An 18,048-nucleotide genomic window follows, 5' to 3' on the forward strand; every position below is an offset into this window, starting at 1 on the left:
TCCCATGAGAACATCCTGTTTGCTTGAACGACCCTCAAGACTCTCAGGACCTGCAGCAGGCCTGTTCTCATGAGAACATCCCGTTTGCTTAGAATAGGATATCTATGGTAAGCACATGTGCCAAACTTAGAATGTCAGCAGTTCACAAAAGAAACAGTCTGTTCCCTTGAGTAATCTAACGAAGACCAGATGGGGAAGGTCAGGACCAGAATGGAACATCTGGGAAATGGAATAAACAAACAACTTTGTCCATTGTCACTGCCTGATCCGTTTAAAATAACCAGTGATCTTTATGCTCTGAAATCTGCCATTACGTAATTAACTTTGCCTATATAAGCTTGCTGAAATTTTGCTTGGGGTGCTCAGTCTCCCCGGAGTCTTGAGTCACCCAATGGCGCTATCGAAATAAACCTCTTGCTATTGCATCTGCTGACCTAGATTATTGAGTCTGGGACTTCCCTCATGGCCTTAGAAATTCTAGGGTCTTTCATTTGAAGGTCCCACCGAGATTTGAAGAACCCCGGCTCAATTTACCCAGCTCCTGGCAGGAGGTAAGTCCGGCCTGCAAGGGTTGTCTTTATCTTTGTTATTTAACTTTGCCGTTTTCTGTTTCGGAAGTTTGGATGAACTGGGAGAGGGACTGACGGGTCCGTGAACTCTCCGGTCGTCATCCTGGGGGCCGCCCCATGTATCTGTAGTTTTTCTGGGGACGAGCAGGCCCCAGAAAAGGGATTTACGTTCCCTTAAGGGAAGTTTCTTAAGGGAGGCGGGATTTACGTTCGCCACCTCCATCTGAATATTTGCTTTCGGTTGTATGCTGATTCCATGCCGCTCAGCTTCTGGCCTGCTTTCTGTCTGTCTGTTTTATGTTAATTATTGGTCTTATTTCTTCAGGAAATGGGTCAACCTCTAACCACCCCCCTAAGTTTGACTCTAGGTCACTGGAAAGAGGTCCAAAGTCGAGCCTCCAATAATGGAGTTGATGTCAAGAAGAAGAAATGGCAAATTCTCTTCACCTCGGAATGGTCAACCTTCAATTCCGGCTGGCCGAGGGACGGAACCTTTAATCTTGACATTATTTTGCAGATAAAGGAGTGAGTTTTCAGTCCCGGCCCATCTGGTCATCCAGACCAGATACCCTATATCATCACCTGGGAAAGCCTCGCTCATGACCTCCCCAATCTGGGTCGCTCCCTTTGCCACCCCAAAACCCCTCACCTCAGAGCTCTCTTCTCCTCCGCTGCCTTCTTCTATTCCCCTCTCACCCACTGCCTCTCCCACATCCCCAGCCTCCTGGAAGGACACCGCCCACAGGCTGCTACTTCTTGGCACGGTGATTCCACCCCGGCCAGGCCCTGCTGTCCCATGTTTCCCAGAGCACACGTCTCGGTGGGGGGGGGGGGCGGGGGCGGTAGAAGGGCTGGTGGGCTCCCACAGGGCAGCTGGCTCCAGCCCAGAGCAAACTTCGCCACTGGGCGGGGCGTGACGGGAACCTGGGGCCGAGCCAAAGGAGGGAACGGCCGAGGCCCCCGCCTCTGTGCATGAGTCCCAGGGCACCATGCTGTCGGGCTTTCCCAGCCAGACCCCGCTGGTTCCATTCCCCAGCCTGCTGTCGCCAGCCCCTGGCTTCGTTCCACAGTCTGCTGCCGCAAGCCCGGCCCCTACTGGCGCCACTTCCCACATCACACCACCGGCCCGGGGCGACTTCAATTCCCTTCTCACCCACCACCTCCCCCCAGAATTCCCAATATGCCTCCCTTCGCCCTGACCCCAAAACTACCCACCTCTAGCCCGTTCTCGACAAGACTAAATCCAAGAAATAAACCTCTTGCTGTTGCATCTGCTGGCCTGGATATTTGAGTCTGGGGACTTCCCTCATGGCCTTGGAAATTCTAGGGTCTTTCAGTAGGACATAATCACTGTAAAGTAAGAGAAGCTTTAACAGACCCAAATGACTTGGACCAGGGGGTGGCCTAGATCTGTAAGGTGCTAAAACAAACACAGCTTCTGGGAAAGATAAAAGGACCAACAATATGGTCCATTCAGTCTGTGTCACTTGGAGGCAAATGTACATAGATTCCTATCCAGCAGGAGTTCCTAGGGAAAAAAATGATAAGACCAAATTCAGTGCAGGTGAGCCTTTGAAATGCCTTATGGCCTGATCAAGTAATTCACCACACAGGTGGGTATAAAAAAACAGGTGATCTCTACTGAACCTACACTATGGAGAAAGTAGGTCTTCAGGGACAGTAACCTCCCCAGCCACTTCCCTACTGGAGTGGCTAGGGCACCTGCAGGTGAGGCTCATTCAGGTTTACTAAAGAGTCCTGTCTTAGGGTTTCTATTGCTGTGAAGAAACACCACGATCACAGCAACTTTTATAAAGGAAAACATCTAATTGGGTGGCTTACAGTTTCAGAGGTTTAGTCCAATATTGTCACGGCAGGACATGGCGGCATGTAGGCAGACATGGTGCGGAAGAAGGAGCTGAGAGTTCTATATCTTGCAGGCAATAGGAAGTGAACTGAAACACTGGGCATGACTTGAGCATGAGATCTCAAAAGCCCACCTCCACAGGGACACACTGATTCCAACAAGGTCATACCTACTCCAAAAAGTCACACCTTTTAATAGTGGCATGCTCTGTGGCACTTATGGGCACCAATTACGTTCAAACTATCATAGGGTCCATGCTGAATTGTGAATTTATTGTTCTTCTATTGATGTTAAAAATATTTAGGCTTGACATAGGCAGTAGGATCTCAAGGCCAGCCTGGTCTACAGAGCAAGTTCTAGGACAGCCAGGGCGGTTACACAGAGAAACCCTGTCTTGAAAAACCAAAACAAAGGGGTGGATAAAGGAATTAAGTTTGATCAAGGATGGGTAAATTGCCTCTCCCGAGTAAATTGTGTACATTTCTCTCCTGGTCCCAGAAATTGTTCACCAAGTGTAGACACAGCCAAGGAGGTGGGCAACTGTTATCCCAATGGCCCTAGTTCAGACTGAGAAGCTAAAATCTGTCCTACCAAGTTTATCAGAGCTGAAGAAAATGCACAGAGGCCTTATAAGAAGTGTCCCATGATGAGGAAGCCAGATAATTGACACAAATGAATAAAATTCATGTTGTATTAGACCTTGCACTCTCTGTCTCTCTCTCTCTCTAGTATATATAATATATATATTTACACACACAGACACACACACTATAGTGCCTTCTCAATTGCTATTACGGCAAGTTTTATGTGAACTTGACACAAGCTAAAGTCATCTGAGAGGAGGAGGACATCGCAGTTGAGAAAATGCCTCCATAAGACCAGGCTCTAAACAAGCCTGAGGGCATTTTCTTAATTAGTAACTGATGGGGGAAGGTTCAGCCCATTGTGGTCCTGGGTTCTATAAAACTGTGGGTTCAGTTTTATGGGAAGCAGGCCAGTAAGCAGCACCCCTTCATGGTCTCTGCATCAGCTCCTGCCTCTTCTAGGTTCCTGCCCTGTTTGAGTTCTTATCCTGACTCCCTTCAATGATGAAAAGTGAAATACTAGTAAAGTAGTCCCTTTCCTCCCCAAACTGCTCTCGATCATGGCATCGCATCACAGCAACAGTAACCCTAAGACAGCCATGAACTGCAGTCACCTGACCATCACAATGGGCTTTCCGAGAGCTTCACGGAAGTTATCTTCATAACCTCACTATTCATTGTGGCATGTTAGTTCAGGGCTTTATGTTGCTGCCCTGCTCATCCTCTAAAAAAAAGTGTTAGATCCAGACAGCATAATGGTACAAACTCGTCAGTATTTCTGCAGAATTGGACACCCATTTGAGACACCTAAGAATGTTCCCAAAAGAGAAAGAACACTCAGTTCACAAGGGGTACAAGGGCCAGGTACAGCTGTGAAACATTGGGGAGCGTTATGGATGTGTAAGGTACATTTGATATCCACCAGGTGACAATAATCAGCAACTGCCTAGAATGTAACTGCTACAAACAAGGACATTTTGTGACAGTGGGAATACATGTGCCACAAAATTGTTGAGAATCCCAGAGTTAAGCCTAGGTCATCCCCTAGGAGTTCTTGGCCTTGATGACCCTTGAGGCCACTAAAACAATAAAGAGTATTGGTTGCACTCCAGAACTAGATGGTAAGACTATTAGTAAAGACAGCGTATTGCTGTGGAATAATCCTTTTCTATACTGTGAATATGTATAACTCACATTGGTTAATAAAGTGTTGACTGGCCATTATCTAGGCAGGAAAAGGTTAGGCAGGACTTGCAGATAAAAAGAGAGCTCAGGGGAAAAAAGCAGAATTGCATGTCAGATGCAGAGAGAAACAAGATAAAAATGCCATGCGGAAAAAAAGGCACTGCCATGTGGTAGAACATAGATAAGAAATGCAAGCCTATGTGGTTGAGAGCAGGCGGTGGGGGGGATGGAAAAGCCTTCCACCAGCACACAGTTTGGTTGTAGGACTTGGAGACAAAACTAGAACTAGGCTCAAAGTGTCCCCTCACTGCAGCTAGCTCTTATAGTGCCTAAGGTTGCCTGGGAGAATTAAGGCCCAAAGTCCTACCCGTGATTAGCTATGCTTCATGATGGAAGTGCCAAGCAAGATGTGGTAGCTAGTGCAATAGTGGCACAAAAAGTTATAGCTAGAACTGGCTTTCTGGTTGGACTTACACATGCTCCACCAAGGGAGATTCACATCTGAGACTGGAAACGTAAGACAGAAGCCTGGGGCCCCAGAAGTCATAGGTCCCAGTGGAGAAACAATTGCTATTGCTTTGGTAAATAATTATGATATAACGGCTGAGGGGCTTCACAACATCTGCATCTCAAACCACTGGTTATTACTGCTGTGTCTACTTGGGATAGCTTTCTGCGTTCTGTTTTCCTTTTCTAACGTCTCTTCACTAGTATTTTGCAGCAGAAAACAAAATGAAATGCCACTGAGACTACCACCAGCCAAGCTCTGGAAATGGAGGGGGAAATAAGAGGACACAGGAGTGCAATACCCTACTAGAATTAGAGGAGGCTAGTCAGACTTCTAGGTCACCCCGCCAAGGCTCAGAGATAATTGCAGAAGAGGGTCAAAAAGAATTTAAGAGGAAGGAGGTAAAGTAGCAGTTTCCTCTGAGATAAAACATTCCATCCTGCAGTGAAGCTGCTTAAGACTTGGGATATTCTAAAGAGAGGCTCATTAAGATTCAGAAAGCAAACAACTCAAAAGCTACAGGAAGTCCCTGGAATTGACTAGATGTACTTCGCTCCCTCCTTCTGGGTGTGTCTATAAACAGTAAGAGCTGCTAAGAGAAATTCTCAGAGCAGTCAAGCTGTCTGAAGAGGCTCAGACCAACTGAGCATCCCAGAAAAGACACTCTCCTACCCACTGAGCTGCCGGCAAGTTGTGCAGTGTGTTCCAGATTTGCAGCTTTTATAAACTGTCATCCATGCTAGGGTGGGCTTTGGCGATTCAGCTGTCTTTGAGTCATTATTGTTCTTATAAGTAACTCCTGACCCATATTCCTATATGAGACCCCAATAAGACCAAGTTGCAGCTCAGAGGTATACTTAACTTTGGTCCGCCTTTGCTTTCCTATCTGCAGTGAACAGAGATTTATTTGTGTCTTCTCAGGAATAATGTTATACAATACTACTCCATCTAAAAGCTGGCTTTCTGCAAACTCTGAATGAGTAAGAAACTCCTTTTCCTCAATGTTTTGTACCACTTGAATGTATTAGATCATTGTTTCATTTTTGTAATATGCTATTCAATTAAAGCAGCAATTCAAAGTGACCTTGAATTGCTCACAAACAAATTTTTTTTTTTGGTTTCTCTGTGGCTTTGGAGCCTGTCCTGTAAATAGCTCTTGTAGACCAGGCTGGTCTCGAACTCACAGAGATCCACCTGCCTCTGCCTCCCAAGTGCTGGGATTAAAGGCATGCGCCACCACTGCCCGGCTCCAAACAAAATTCTTACTCCACTTCCTCCTCCCCCACTTTCCCCATTTTCTCATGTATACCCCATGTTCCATTTCCGACTCCATACTACTGCCCACTGAGAAACTATCACTACCAGACAAGGTTAGTTTAAGACATACCACGCAGAACCTTCTCACTCTGCTCTCTTTTACAAGGTTCCCAGCCCTTTATAAATCGCTGCAGTACATCTTAACTCATAAACTGAGAACAAACAGGTATAAACCATCTATTCCTTGAAGTTTCTCAATGCCAGGAAACATGTGAAATGCTTCTTTACTCTCACAATATGGACAAAGTTGTTTAACTTCATTTAAAACAACACTTTCTGCTCCTTTTTTCCATACATGCATGTTAATGGGGTTGTCAAAATTACTGAGCAATGTGTTAAAAAAATAAATGCAAAGTCAAGATGGCTACAGGTTGGTTCTCAAGAGGTCCAGGAAGAGATCAATGTTATTTTGTGCTGCTTCAGATGCTATTCTAGGTTTACAAAAGGCTAGAATTTCTTCCTGGGGTACCAAAGGCATCAAGAGAGCACACACAGTTTTCCTCCCGGTGCCATAAATCACAGCAGACACCTCCTCCACACCCTCATTGCTCAGAAGTTCCCCAAGGGCTCAAAGGCCTGAAGAACCTTCCAAATTGACAAGGCCTATCATACCATGGTGTAATAGACCAAATGGCTTAACAGAATCAGAAATGGCTGAGCAGGACTCCGAAAGACAAAGCTAGTAACCAAATGGCAATTGCTAACAATGGCTCAAAAAGACTATGTGAAGCTCAAAGTGTTACTGGATTCAGGCTATCCTACAAGCCAGGCTCTTAGATAAGCAAATTCAAAGCACTGAATTAATCAGGAGAAGAAGCCACAGACTAACGGGAAGGCAAACACGGAAGTGAGCTGACTGGGGAAAGCTTACCAAGAGTCGAGTTTCCTCAAGAGTCTGGAACATAATCCAAATTCTCATATCCTTCACAAAGCCAAGTGTGGTAAGGTGGGAAAAGTCCTAAGGATAAAGCGACTCCAGCAACTGTAAGGGACGCCTCAATCTTTCCTCTCCACCTGGGTCAGCATGCTGACAAAATAAGCCTTTTCTCCTACCCATGACTTGCCAAATTGTCAGCAGACCTGTTAGTGTTGTCCTCTTTAATCGTTGCTGCTATATAAGCCATGGCTATCCCAGTCAGCAACTGCAACTCTGCCACTATCAGCAGCAAGAGCTGCAGCCTGAGGAAATTCTTTCAAAGCTACAAAGGGAACTCATCTAAATCTCTGTCCCTCTTAAAAAAAAAAAAAAAACACCTCAAGATTCAAAGGATGAGGTAGACTCCGACTCCCCAGAGAGACTCCTAACAAGCAGCTCACCTAGTTCAACTCCTCAGCCTCCCAAGAAATTCTTGTGCTACTCACTCCTCGCCCCTCCTTTAAAAACCCTCCTCCACCAGGGCTCCTCCCTACAACTTCCTGTCAGCAGCAGTCGCAGCCTTCTGGCTGCAAGGTGAATTTTATTTAATCAAACACATCTTTGCATTATTAAACAAATGGTCCAAAGCATAAACTAAAGTAATACACCTTAAAATAATATTCTACAACAGTTAGAGTCATAGTCCCTCACAAACCAGCATTGGGCACTCAACCTCAACAGACCAATTAAAGAGATATTCGCAGTAGAAAGTAGCAAACGAGAGATTTGATCAGTATGGTTACACTGGGAAGGGGAACAAAGAGGTACAGTAACCCTCCCCCTCCCTAGTCCATCTTTGGGATCCCGACACGACACTTTCTGCTCTTAAATGATTGTAGAACTTTTTTTCTCCCCTCACAGTAAAGCTAGTCAACTACTGGGAAACAAGTAATCCATATAATTCCACTTGCAAAAGTCTTTATAAATAATTTGGGGTTTCCTGTATTTTATAATTAGTCAACTTTGCCATAAAAGCAGCTATGTAATCGAATAGTTGTTTTCCAATAACGTTTTATTTATAAAACTAGGCAACTAGTTGAATTTGTTTGGTATACTGGCTATAAAAAGTCAACAACTTTAGATAGAGAGAACTGATTTTTATAGCCATTAAAAAAATCTCGAGCTTGACAGTAGTGGCACACACATTTAATCCTGGTACTCACGGAGGCAGAGGCAGGCAGATCTCTGTGAGTTCGAGGCCAGCCTGATCTACAGAGCAAGTTACAGAACAGCAGCCAAAACTACACAGAGAAACCCTGTTGAAAAACCAAAAAGGAAAAAGAAAAAAAAATCTCTATTTGTGGCTCTAGCACCAGTGATCCTTCCAATATCTGAATATCTATAGTTGAACATGTATAATATAGAAGTCATATTTATTAAAAATTTGAGCTTCATAGATAGTACCACTAATCAACAATTACTACCCAAGTGAATATGAAATAAAATGGGAGGATGGAGATGAGGTGGTAGTGGACTCACAGGAGTTAATAATCACATAATAGAAAAACGAGCAAAATGTAAACAGAAGTTTCTATCCCACCCAGTTCCAAGCCATTCAGTCCCAAAGAAACACAGAGGCTTATATTAATTATAAACTGACTTATTAGTTCAGGTTTATTATGAACTAGCTCTTACAACTTAAATTAACCCATAATTCTCATCTATGTTTAGCCACGTGGCTTGGTACCTTTTCTCAGTAAGGCATTCTCATCTTGCTTCTTTCTGCATCTGGGTGGCAACTGACTCTCTGCCTTTCCTCTTCCCAAAATTCTCCTAGTCTGGTTGCCCCACCTATAATTCCTGTTTGGTTACTGGTCAATCAGCGTTTTATTAAGCTAATTATGAGTGACAAATCTTTGCAGTGTACAAGAACATTATCCCAATATTTACTGCTGAATGCTTTTACCCATGTGGAAGAGGGAGGCAAAGAGAAATGAAAATGTGTGTGTTAGTGCAATAGAAAAAGGTTAAAACTGCTAGATGCCGAATCAGCAACATGGGAAGTTCATAGATGAGGTAAATGAGCCTTGGGCATTTATATTCATGTAAATGTTTACATGAATATGTAGAGGGCCGCAGCCACATTCTCCATCACAAGATGGCGCTGACATCCAGCTTCACCGCCAGGTGAACGCACATGTGCTCGGTAACTTTCCACTGAGTCCCCGCCTACTCCCGAGGCGTTCACCTGGGATTATGGACAGTTGACCTATCCAAGAGTGACACATCCAAAGCAAGGACTGCTTCCTTTATATAGGGCTGGGTTCACCTTGTCTGGGGTCCCCAGCCATGTTGGCTGATACTCTCTCTCCCAAGAAGTATTAAAGCTATTTCTGCAGAAGGATCCTAGTGTTCAGTGTGGTTCTTGCTGGCGAGACCGGGCGTGGGACATGAATATAAATGGGCTAATTGAAGTTGTAAGAGCTGGCTAGAGATAAGCCCAAGCTATAGTCCAAGCATTTATAATTAATAAGTCTCTGTGTGGTTATTAGGGAGCGACTGCCAGGACACAGAAAAACTCTGTCTACACAAACCACTGCCACCAGCTAGAGGCCAAGTGCTTTGATGTAAAAGCTCATAGAGGACATTTCACACTCACACTGCAACAGAGCTTAGCTTGGTAATTGTAAAGAATAAGGCATTACTGAACGTTCTTTCAACAAGTTCACACTGTAGCCTACATTCAAATACACAAACACTCAATCCAAATACTTGCACAGAGGTAAATAAAAAATGCATAAGAACACACAGATTCACATCCTTAATTTTTTTCTTTTTAAACTATTGCGTACCTTTGAAAACATGGCACACAGTCATCAAGAAGACAGGACAAAATAAGGCTAAAGGTGGAGAGAAGAAAGCAGGGTTTGGAAAGGCAGACGTCAGAACATCACAGGCAAATGTGTAGTCTTTTGCAGACAACTGTCCTCTACTCCCCATAGAAAGCAGCCATAAGGAAAATACGAAGGCTTACTTTATACTTCTCCCCACTTCAATTACTTTCTCTTTAGACAATAAGCTCGAGGTACCCAGCAGGTCCCATATCTTTTCTTCAGAGTATTCATTCTGAAAAATCAAGTCCACCAATGTAATATGAAACAGAGATGCTGACATACTCTGTACAGCTCATTTTTGGTGCCTCTGGTAAAAGGAAAATTCTAAGACTATAGATTCCAAACACTGTAGTCTAAGTTTAGACACCAAGATACAAAGTCAGGCATGGTAGTATATGCCTTTAATCCCTGTGCCCAGAGGCAGGCAGATATCTGTGTATTTGAGGCCAGCCTGATATACAAAGTGAGACCCTATCCTAAGCAACAAGGGAGGGAGAGAGATGGAGGGAGAGAGAGAGGGAGGGAGGGAGGGAGGAGGACATAGGCCTCAGTTTCATTTCTAGCTAGAGGTAAGATTCTGCACCTTTTAGGATTATATTCTTATTTTCATAATGGCTGAGGCAATGTCAGACCAAGTTTCATTCTTACCATTTTAAGAACAATGGCTTGGTCTGTTTAGTCAGGGTTCTCTAAAGATTTAGGGTGGGTCTTCTCTCCAAATGACCAGCTCCTTGGATTTTAGTTTATTCCAAATGTAGTATAGTTGACAAGAAAAAATAAGCCATCACACAGTCCTAGCTACACATTACTTTCATAGTATTACAAAGAAAATTAAGTTTTCGAAGCTACAACTTGGTACCTTCTACTATGCTTGGTAATGTACTTATTGTTTTCTATCATCTTTTCCAGCTAAATTGAACTACTGGGTCCAAATTTCAGCTCCTGTCATAAGCCTTCCAATTCTATACACCAAAAGGCGGTGTCTTTTTTCGAAGCAAGGCCAGCTAGTCCACTGGTCCAAGGATGATTAGTAATATGTGACACATAGCCACTGTAGCTTGATCATGGTACGGCCACAAAAAAAAAAAAAAGGCAGACCACCTCAGTCTGAATCAGAGTTGTGCAGCAAAATGCTCCTAACCAGCTGTGTCTCAGCTGGTCTCCAAATCTGTGAGAACAAGCGCTCGCTATGCATTCAGAAAGGCTGTGGGCTTTGGTAGGTGGCACCATGGCAAGAGCCACCTGATAGTCCTGCTTGAATATAAATGCCTAGAGACCATTTAGAATAGAGCAGACACTCATTTAATATTTATTGACTAAATTTAATGACTAGCTTTACAAAAGCTATTCTTTACAAAAGAATGCAGTATCTAGGTCACACTTCTAAACCAAATTAAAATCTTTGATGAGGTTCAACATTATTTTGTTTAAAGCTCGCCAGGTGAGTTTTATACACTGTCAAGGAAGAGAACTACTAGTCTGGATTTTGTGGGGTTTGCTATGGGAAAGTGTATCAATAAAGCATGTAGGTTTTACAATCCAGCAGATATATTTAAGTCCAATTGTTCCATTTACTAAAATGCATATGTGACAACCATGTTATGAATTCGTATATCTAGGCCTCAAATTCATCATTTAAGTACAGATAACAGTACTTTGCTGTATGATTATTATAAAGACTAAATGAGATAATGCCTAATGGGCTAAGCATGGTATGTGGTACACAGGAAGGGTTCAAAAATCTTAACCTATAGCTTATTGTTTGGAGTATATTGCACTTACATGAAATGTGTCTTTGAACTCTTTCAAGTAATAACACCTTGAGTAAATTAAACTCTCTTAAGACTCCAGGAATACATGCATAAAATAATAGCCAGGCAAAGTGGCACATGTCTTTAATCCCAGGACTTGAAAGATGTGGGCAGGCGGATCTCTGTGAGTTAAAGGTCAGCCTGGTCTACAGAGTGAGTGTCACGACAGCCAGGGCTACATAGAGAAATCTTGTCTCTAAAAGAAATAATATCTACATAATTAGTTATGAAAATTAAATAAAACAGCACTCATAAAGCACATAGCATGTGGACAGGTGTCACATAAATGATAAACTTTAAAGAAAAGGGTATGGTGTTTATTATAACTTTGACAAAGAGAGACTACATTTCATTAAAATTTACACATAACAATTTCATTCTTAGGAATGGGATGCTTGCAGCAGTGTTTTAGCTGTACATCTTCAAGTCCTTTTCCAGCCTCCAGGTCTACTTTCTCCTTGAGACAGGATCAATCCTCAAATTACTGCAAAAACAGTACATGCCCACTGGAGAGATATATCATCCCTCTCTTTCAAATAAACTCAAATTATGTCCCTTATTTCAGTTATCCTGTGACTCTTAATTCTTTAGCCCTTTCTGAGATCCTGGCACACAAACTGAGAGGCTTACTCAACATCTCCATTTAGAGATTTTTATACTTCCTTTAGTTGCTATTCATTTCTTTCTTATCATTTTTTCACTGACCTTTTTATAATAACAAGGAATCCCAAACAGTCCTTGGAATGAGTACTCCATTCTTAAATTTTTTTTAAAAAAAATATTTTATGTGTATAAGTGTCTTACCTACATGTAATGTCTGTGCATGCATGCCTGGTACCTGTGGGGGTTCCGACCAGGACATCAGATATCCTGGAACTGGATTCACAGACAGCTATAAAAGTTGCCCTGAAGGGACTGGGAAACAAACTCAGGGAGCTGTTCCCTTAGCTGCTTCTTGGCCACCTCCTCTTCAGCATATCACCCGTTTCTTGGGGGGGGGGGTGTTCCAAGACAAGGTTTTTCTGTGTAGCCTTGGCTAGCCTGGAACTCGGAGATGTGTCTGCCTCTTTCTCCCGAGTGCTGGGATTAAAAAGGCATGTTTCACTATCACCCAGCTCCATCCTTAAACTTTGAGTCTTAATTGAAAATACTAGAGACAGAGGTTTTGCTCCCCAAATGCCTGAATCTCACCATCTTCTGACTCCCGCCAACCCCCCTCAACCCGAGACAGGGTTTCTCTGTGTAGTCCTGCCTGTCCTGGAAGTCACCTGTAGACCAGGCTAGCGCAGTGATCTGCCTACCTCCTGAGTGTGTCCCTGGTTTCTGAAGGCCTTGTTTTTCAAGCATTATCAATTTGAATTTGAACAACTCCACCATCCTTCCACACATTCTTACTTTTGCTTGCATTATCAAAATCAATTTCTGTGACTTACAATGAAATAATTCTAATGCAAAATGTATACCACAGACTGAATTAAAGTCAAGAGACACCTGGGAATTATGTAGGAAGCATTTATAGCTATAGCTAGTTACTAATCTACACCAGAATAAAGGCAGTGGAATGATCAAAATTCTAGGATAGGAAATATGTATTTCATCAGATCTCAAGGAGAGTATATATGAAATCTTTGTGCAAAATATTAAAATGTCCAAGAATAGAAATTATACTATACTGCCTCCTCTGAGCAGTTAAATTATAAAATGGTAAAATGTCATATACAAATTTCCACAGGAACAAAATATGAGAACTGGAACACACTACTATAGTCTCCACACCCAAACTGACAAATATAAAAAATGACAGGCCTTCCTCTCCTATGAACCTAGATATACAAAAGTATAGAATACTGATGTGAAAACTGGATAATCACAAGAAAAATACAAGAAAATATTTTAATAGCTGGCAATATGGTTTTTGATGGGGTTTTTGTTTGGTGTGTGTGTGTGTGTGTGTGTGTGTGTGTAGACAGGGTCTTACTATGTAGTACTGGATAGCCCGCAACTCAAAATATAGATAAGGCTGGCCTCCAACTCACAGAAATCCACCTGCCTCATGTGTCCTGAATGCTAGGATTAAAAGCATGTGCCACCACATCTGCCAACATCTGGCAATTTGAATAAGCCAGTTCTCGGTTAGCATGCCTAATTCTGTTCTGCTAAGACGGTTCATAGAGATATACACAGTCAATTAACTGTGAAAATGAAAAGCACCTCCAGACATTTCCAAATGCCTTCTAGAGAAGTAGTTTTTCAGGTGTTGATGGCACACGCCTTTAATCCCAGCACTCGGGAAGCAGAGGCAGGGGGATCTCTGTGAGTGCAAGGCCAGCCTGGTCTACAAGAGAAATAGCTTTTCTTTAGGTTAAGAAAGTTATAGGCCATCACAGGTACAAACACAGAAACAGAATATGCTAAATTAAACAGTAGTCACTCAAATACTGCAGTACATTTACAAGAATGCATCCTAGGCCTCTGGGCCATCCAGCCTATGTGTCCTGATGCTTCAGGCAGTGTCAGGGGTGGGCTGACTCTCCTGGTATGGGTTTTAGGCTGGACCAATCACTGGATGGCTGTTCCTTCAGTCTCTAACATAACTGGAGGGGAAAATGTCAATGTAATGAAGCCTAACATTATTCTGCCATACTCATAGATTGGTGCTTGGCCAATTGTCATCAGAGAGGCTTCATCCAACAACTGATGGAAACAGATGCAGACTCAGCCTAACATTAGGCAGAGTTCAGGGAATCCTGCAGAAGTGAGGAAGAAAAGGGTGTAGGAGCCAGAGGAGTCAAGGACTCCACAAGAAAACCCACAGGATCAACTAATCTGGGCTCACAGAGACTGAACCAACAACCAGGGAGCTTGCATGGACTAACCTAGGCCATCTGCACATATGTTACCATTGTGTAGCTTGGTCTTCTTGTAGGACAGTGGGAACAGGGGCTGTCTTTTACTTGCTTTTGGGAACCTATTCCTCCTACTTGGTTGGTCACCTTGTCCATCCTTAATACAACGGGAGGAGCTTTGTCTTACTGCAACTTGATATGCCATGTTTTGTTGATATCCACGAGATACCTGAATAGAAATGGAGGAGTAGTGGTTGGGGGGGGTAGGATTGCTGTGGGGAAGGGACTGGGAGGAGAGAATGGAGGGTAAACTGCAGCTGGGATGTAAAATAAAAAGAATGCATTCTGTACAGAAACAATTAATCCAAGAAACTCAAGGGAGGCTTAACATCTAAGGATCTGTCAACCTACAATAGGACACTGACTCCTAATCTGGAAAACTGGCAACTAAACAGAGTTCAACACAATCCTCTTTCCTACAGGAAGTGTATTAGGCTGAACAAATTGGGGACAGATACTTTTACAAAGCAATTCTAACCTACAAATGCTCAGAGGATTATAGAATTGGAAAATTATTACTTGGAAACCCTTCATAAAAGGACTGAATTAGAGAACAGTTATTAGGTGAGTAGTAAGGCCATTAGGCAAAATGATAATGGAAAACGCGAGGAAGTGCTCACACCCCAGCACCTCAATCCACTCGTCATTGTACTAAAAGTCAAACAACTGGACATTATAGAAATGAAAGGTCTTAGTCTCAACTATTCTTAAAATAATAATATAGAACTCGAATCGAAAGGCTATTCCCAGTATAAGTGAAATTCAAGTAAAACATGACTGACAGGGAAGCCATTAGCCAAACCAAGAACACTGGAAAGTGTCTATGGTACAAATTTCAGACTTCTTCAACAAGCCAATAGCAAAGGTTTAAAAGGGACAAGGCACTCTTTGCTATTAGCTTTTAAAAGATTTACAACAAGGGAGGTGGACAAATGGATCAGTGGTTAAAGAACACTGGCTGTTCTTGCAGAGGACCAAGTTTGATTATCAGCACACACGGTGGCTCACCAACCACCCATAACTCCAGCTCCAGGGGATGTGATGCTCCGACAGGCACATGGTACATGCAGGCAAAACATTCATAAATAAAATTAAAAATATAATTTAAAAAAGATTTAAAATGAGTAAGATGGGAAAGAAAAATAGAGGCAGAGGCAGGGATGTCAATTAAAACTTGTGTATGTATAAAAATGCTGGATGGAAACCTGAAGTTTTATATGAGAATTAAAAAGTGAAAACGAAACAAGTCAAAGTAATTGTCCATAATCACTAACACCACATTAAATGATTAAATGCCCATCATAAATTACTAGAGCAGGGCAGGAATACACAGGCTATATTATTCTGCCTTGGTGTATATTTAGAAATGTCTAAAATACAATGTTAGTATTTTCTATTAAAAAAATAAAATAGAAAAGACATAACCTAATTTGAAAAACTGACCTTGGCTGGATTCTGATTCCAATCACCTGCAAAGATAAAGGCTTGTTTAGAAGCTGTGGAGATGGCTCAGTGAGAAACATACTTGCCTCACAAAACACCAAAACCTGAATCTAGATCCATCATTTGCATAAAAGGCAGGCACTGTGGTGTTTATTTGTAATGCCAGCAGTGGGGGACTAGATGAGCAGATGCTTAGGCTTCACTAGCCAGCCAGTCTAGTAGAAATAGAAAGATCTAGGTTCAGGGAGACTCTGTCTCAAAAACAGGTGGAAACCCCATCTCTGCATGGACACATAGGAACACATACATACATTACATACAAAAAATGTAACAGTATTGACTGAGTACTAGTGTAATAAAAGTGGAAAAGTGAAAAGGCAGTTGAATAAAAGTCCACATTCACTATTGTTTTTCAAAAACCCCCAAAGTAAAAATTAAAGTCTTTACTTGATAAAGGGTAACTCGCAGAAACCATATCAAACACAATAAATACTTTATGATGAAGTGTTACAAATATTCTCAGTTAAGGAAGTAAATAAGGATTATGATATTTCTACAATCTTACAATGGATATCCTGTTGAATGCATTAAGAAGTATTTTTTAAAAGAGGGTAATGAAATACTATACAACCTTTAACAAATGGTCAGTCAGTTGTTATATGGAGCCACTTGTTCAATCCAGGTTGCCCAGACCTGAAATAACCACACAGAAACTGTATTAATTAAATCACTACTTGGCCCATTAGCTCTAGCTTCTTATTGGCTAGCTCTTATATTAATTTAAACCATTTCTCGTAATCTGTGTATCGCCACGTGGCTGTGGCTTACCAGCAAGGTTCTGTCTGTCTTTTTCTGGTAGGGCAACTTGGCTTCTCTGACTCCACCCTTTCTCCTGCATTCAGTTTAGTTTTCCCCACCTAGCTCTGTTCTGCCCTGCTATAGGCCCAAAGCAATAAACCAATTCATTAACCAATAAAAGCAACACATATACAGAAGAACTTCCTATATCAAGTTGTAGTGGTGCATGCCTTTAATTCAAAGCTAACCTGCTCTAGGTAGTGGGTTCCAGCCAGCCAGGGCTACATAGGAAGACCCTGTCTCAAAAAAAAAAAGACATGATCTCTACATTGTATGATATTCTCAAACAATAAATAAAAAGGTATTTTAAAAAAATAACATGATCTCAGACTGGAGAGCACTGAATGTTCTTCCAGAGAACCTAGGTGTTAGGGGCTGCAGAACCCTGGCCCCTTGACTTTCTTTGCCTACCTCAGACCCTTTGCCTGCTGGAATGAACGGAATAAACAACTTGTGCCTGCAGCTGCTCTGAGCACGAGGCCCTCATGAGTTCCTGATGGCAGGGGAGTGAATTCTGGTGGGTTTTACAGCTGGAAATCCCAAGAGCTGGGGGGGTGGCTATCAGTTAAGGATCCCTATATAAGCTTCCCTGGAGCACAATAAAGTTGGCATTCTTGTTTCAAGGATGACCCGTGTCCCTCTGTTTGTGTGTATGTGTTTAAATCTTCAGCCCTTTTCCTAGCTCGTGAACCGTCCCTGTGCACTACACCTGGGTTCAATTCCCAGCACCTACATGTCAGCTCACAACTGTCTGTAATGCCAAGATCTGACACCTTCACACATACATATATGCAGGCAAAAGACCAGTGCACATAAAATTAAAAATGACATGATATCTATATATGGAAGTGGAAATACGATGATTATATATTCAATTTCTAGTTATAAAGTGGTATCACTTTATATATTAGTTGTGCTTATGTTTACATGTATTTTATATATGCCTATTGAGTGTGTACATATATTCATAAATAAACACTAATGTACAAACTGGACACGATTTATTTCTGGGTTGTAATTATAATGACTAGATACTTTTACATACTTAAGAAACAGACAAAGCAACAGCTGGTGAAGTATGCCCATAATCCCAGCACTTGGGGGGCAGAGATAAAAGGATCAAGAAATCAAGACTAGCCTGGATTAACAAGACCATGTCTCAAAAACACAGGGCCATTGAGATGGCGGCATGTTTTCTGTCGTCATTTTAGATTACAATTACATTTTCCCCTCTCCTCCCTTCAAGCGCT

General features: G+C 42.2%; 1 protein-coding gene and 1 long non-coding RNA gene across 8 annotated transcripts in view; one reads left to right on the forward strand and one right to left on the reverse strand.

The window, feature by feature from the left end:
* Window positions 1-18,048, reverse strand: part of Vsig1 (V-set and immunoglobulin domain containing 1) — a 159,234-nt gene that overhangs the window by 125,361 nt on the left and 15,825 nt on the right. For 2 of the 6 annotated variants that reach the window (XM_048428506.3, XM_048428504.3), the window contains exons 3-4: window positions 16,572-16,633; window positions 15,941-15,966 (exon numbers count right to left, since the gene is read on the reverse strand). The exons of 2 other annotated variants lie outside the window; for them this stretch is intronic. The gene's annotated coding sequence lies outside the window, so the exon portion shown is untranslated. The remainder of the gene's footprint in view (window positions 1-15,940; window positions 15,967-16,571; window positions 16,634-18,048) is intronic. 2 more of the 6 variants (XM_085684620.2, XM_087903176.1) reach the window with 1 other exon arrangement.
* Window positions 265-1,839, forward strand: LOC146889208 (uncharacterized). 2 transcript variants are annotated; one of them, XR_015000328.2, is made up of 3 exons: window positions 294-551; window positions 927-1,094; window positions 1,290-1,839. It is a non-coding gene; the product is annotated as an uncharacterized LOC146889208 (long non-coding RNA). The 2 variants fall into 2 exon arrangements; XR_015000327.2 differs by having other exon boundaries at window positions 265-551; window positions 927-1,839.

This window comes from Myodes glareolus, chromosome X (genome assembly GCF_982192425.1).
Source record: "Myodes glareolus chromosome X, mMyoGla1.1, whole genome shotgun sequence".
NCBI lineage: Eukaryota > Metazoa > Chordata > Mammalia > Rodentia > Cricetidae > Myodes > Myodes glareolus.